This window comes from Fukomys damarensis, unplaced genomic scaffold (genome assembly GCF_012274545.1).
Source record: "Fukomys damarensis isolate Sample0158 unplaced genomic scaffold, DMR_v1.0_HiC HiC_scaffold_7, whole genome shotgun sequence".
In the NCBI taxonomy this organism is placed as follows: domain Eukaryota; kingdom Metazoa; phylum Chordata; class Mammalia; order Rodentia; family Bathyergidae; genus Fukomys; species Fukomys damarensis.
This window is the reverse complement of record NW_022900919.1, coordinates 20,079,579-20,083,649: the sequence shown is the minus strand read 5'-3', so window position 1 is coordinate 20,083,649 and position 4,071 is coordinate 20,079,579. Positions and strand designations below refer to the sequence as shown.

General features: G+C 43.9%; 1 protein-coding gene across 1 annotated transcript in view; it reads left to right on the top strand.

The window, feature by feature from the left end:
* Positions 1 to 4,071, top strand: part of Crtc3 (CREB regulated transcription coactivator 3) — a 124,868-nt gene that overhangs the window by 1,634 nt on the left and 119,163 nt on the right. The window lies entirely within an intron of this gene.

Genomic DNA, 4,071 nt, shown 5'->3' with positions numbered 1-4,071 from the left:
TTTTTTTTTTAAAACTTTTTTTTTTTTTTTTTTTTTTTGAGACAGGGTTCTCACTGTGTAGTCCAGGCTGGACTTGAACTCACTATGTAACCTAGGCTGGCCTCGAACTTGTGGCAGTCTTCCTGCCTTGGCCTCCTGAGTGCTGGGATACAGGTGTGTACCTCCACACCTGGCTCTTATTAAAATTCTTGGGCAACAGATTCAGTTTTCACCTTTTGGCAAGAATATTTCCGAATTCCCCTCACAACACATCAGGCACTTTATGTAATGTAAAGACTGACTGAATTCAGATATTGCGGCTTGACCAGTTCCTTATAAAACTTCCTTCCCATCAGGGCCAGGGGTACAGCCCAGGGGGAGAGCACCTGCCTAGCATGTGTATAGTCCTGGGTTTGACCCCTAGCACTGAAAAAAAAAATCCTATCAGCTCTTTTATCATATATCAGGGATTCAGCAGCCACTGCTAATGACTACCTCAGTTTTTTATTCCATTAAGGGTTGCAAAATGGTGATATCCCATCATTCTTCATTATCAGAATGTTTAAAAAAAAACTTTCAACCACCTATTTTGTTACTTTGTGGAACATTCATTCTGAAAAAGATGGTGAATGCTTGATTCTCTTTACTACTTTTCAGAATAAGCTGGTTCCCCAATATCTGCTAAGGTGACCAATGAGATTCTTCTCTTTTGTTGTTGTTTTGTTTTTGCTTTGATTTGTTTCTTTTGTGGTACCTGGAATTAAACCCAGGACCTTCACACTAAGCTGCATCCACAGCCCTTTTTTTATTCTGACACAGGGTCTCAGTCGCTAAATTGCCTAAGCTTGGCTTGCAATCCTCCTGCCTCAACCACCCAGAGTACAGAGATTATAGGTGTGCTCTACCACATTAGGCAAAGTTTTGGTTTTTACACATTCTTGATCTTTTAATATTTGATGGCTTTTAATCCACTGTAAATTTTTTGGTGCCCAAATTGTCCCCTCTTTGGCCGGCAGAAACGTCTGCACGGTGACTGTTGAGACCTTTCAGCCTGAGCCCAGCAGGCTGGGCCCTTAGTCTCAGCCCTTCAGAATACAAGGTGTTCTTGACCCACAGTTACTTTTTTTTTTTTTTTTTTTTTTTTTTTTTTTGTACCAGGGATTGAACTTGGGACCTTATGCTTGTGAGGCAGGTGGCAGAACCACTGAGCTAAATCCCTAGCCCATTCTGGACCCATAATCACATCTCTCACCCCAGGCCTGAGCTCAGCTATTCTCTATGAACCATCCTCTGCGGGGGAGAGTGGTATGTATATAGAGGGTACACTTGGGTGCCTGGGCTGCTCCTGGCAATTAGATTGGTCATTGTTTCTAAGCTTCTTCAGGGAAAAGGGGATGGGACCCTCTCTGAGTCCATAACAAAACAAAGCAAAAAATTATTTTTTGAGACAAGTTCTTGCTATATACTTCAGGGTAACCTTGAACTCACTATGTTGCCCAGGCTGGCATTGAACTCCTGGTGATCCTTTTGCCTCAGCCTCCTGAGTACTGGGATTACAGGCATGCACCACCATGCCAGGCCAAAACAATTTTTATATAGAATATCTTAATACACGCAGCTTACTCAAAAGAAAAAAAATGCCTCGATTCATAGCATTTGCCAGTTCTGTGGATTAAGTAGTTGCCTATGGCAGATGGCAAGCTGCCAACTTGATCAGCTATGTATAGTTGGGAAGAGGTGCTGATAATCAGTCTCCCAAGTATAAATTAAAGAGCAAAATCAAGGATACATAGATAACAGGAAACGGGGAGACAGATCTTTCACAAAAGGAAAGGACATCAAGATACGGCAGGTCAGAGAGGATGGGGATGAAAAAGGAGTGAAGATGTGTTGTGTGCATGCACCAACTCCCCATGATGAGTGTCATCATTAAGTACTGCAAACCTGGACTGACAAAAATGAAAATAAAAATAAAAATAAATTAGCACTCCAGGGATGAGGGGGAGCAACTGACAAATTCAAAAGCAAGAAAGAGTGTGTGGGACATTAGCAAAGTGGAGGATATGGTTGTAGGAGTCCAGGCCAGGGCTCTTCTGTCCCCTCCGCTGCCCTCCTCTGACCCTGAGAAGCTGCCTCCCAGCTGCGCACAGACAGGTCCTTGACAAATCCTGCACCTTCTACTCAGCTTTGGCAGTGGGGGCACGGCCAGCCGGCTCTGCCAGGTCACAGAATTTAATTGGCTGCTTCTACCAGAGCCTTCAGGCAGCTCCCTCCCAAGTCTCCCTGGCAGCAAGCAATCCGTCCCCAAGGCCCTCAGGCCAGGAGAGCTAAGGCTACTCCTATAACTAGCCCCAGGGGTACTGTGTCTCCCACAAACTCAGCCTGTTCTCTTAATTAACTTCTTTTTAAATTACAGTTTGAGTGGTCACCCGTCCCCTACTGGGACCCTGGCTAATAAGTGAACCAATTAAGGCCTCAATTAGCGAGAAATTTGGTGGCCTGAATTGAGTTGTTAGGCTAGAAAGAGAGCAGGTCCCATCTTCATGAACTTGTTAGAAATGATGACACTCCCTTGGCCTGTCATCCCAGCATTCTGAGAGGCCGAGGCAGGAGGATTGCTCATTCAAGATCAGCCTAGTGACTTAGCAAGAGCCTATCTCAAAATTTAAAATAAATAAATGAAAAGGCTGGTGGGAAGGCTCTGGATTTCATTCTCAGTGGAAAAAAAACAAAAAACCAAAAAAACTTCTCAGCTCTGTGGCAGACTTGCTGAATCAGGATTCAGAAGTACAGCTCAGCAATCTGTTTTAACAAGCTCTCCAGTGCCTCTGATGAAACATAAGATATGTGCACCACTGTCTAACTCGAGAGCATTGAATTTTTTTTTTAAAGTGGATCATCAGTTGCCTGTATTCAGGTATGACTATAAGGATAAATTCTGTTCAATGGGGTAGAGGGAGGTGTACATAATGGCTTCTGGGAACTTTGTAAGAGACAGAAGTCAGGCGTATTGCACAGAACCTCAGCTACTCAGGAGGCTAAGGCAGGAAGATTTCAAGTTCAAGGCCAACCTAGGCACCTTGCTTCAAAATTTTAAAAAACAGGACCAGGGTTATAGCTTAGTGCTCCCTGGAGACAAACCCTGGGGGGGGGTGGATAAAGAGGGGTGGGGAGGAAGGGAGAGGTAGGAAGAAAGAGAGAGGGAGAGAGAGAGAGAGAGAGAGAGAGAGGAGACTTTCCTGTTAGTTTCATCTTCTATCTTGTTTGTTTGATTTTTTTTGTTTGTTTGTTTTTTAATGCTGGATATGGAGCCCAGGGCCTCACACATGCCAAGCTCAGACTCTAGGATTGAGCACCCTGCTCCGTCCCATCTCGTCTCTTAGAACACAGATGTCACCATTTGGCACCATGAAGTCTAGGCTGTGGGTGGCAGAGCAGTAAGTGCCTGAACTCTCACATACGACAGAAACTGTCACCGTACTTAAGGTCATTCTTTGGAGGGTGTTCAGTATAGCTAGGCCTAATCCTAGTTGCTATAGGTCTCTATTGAAAAATTCTCTTGAGTCCTAGATAACATAAAATCCTTACCTTGACAGAATGTAACAAAACTGCAAAGAAACCAAGGAGAAGAAACAGATTATCCACAAAGTAACAATGATTAAACTAATAGCAAAAAAGCAACTTTGTCTATGTGCCACCTGTGGCTGTGTTAATGCCACAAAGGCAGAGGAAAGTAGATACAAGGAGCCCAGACTGCAAGACCTGCAAAGCTTTAGTTGTGTTCTCTCTGGCTGGTTATAGGAAAAATATTTGTCAGGCCCCGATTTAAAAGATTCATCTGAGTGTGAATTCCAGGCATTGTCTTTCTATTCCTCCAACAGTTCAACAGGCCTGAGGAGCTCCAACAAGGAGCTTCCAGGTTTTCGTTTTTTGGCATTTGTTTTGTGATTTTGTTTTGTTTTATTCTGAGATGAGGTCTCGCTATGTTGCCCAGGATGGCCTCAAACCCCTGGGCTATGGTGATCGTCCTGACCCAGTCTCCCACAAAGCTGGGATTATAGTCATATTCCTCAAACACTCTGCTTTCAGAAT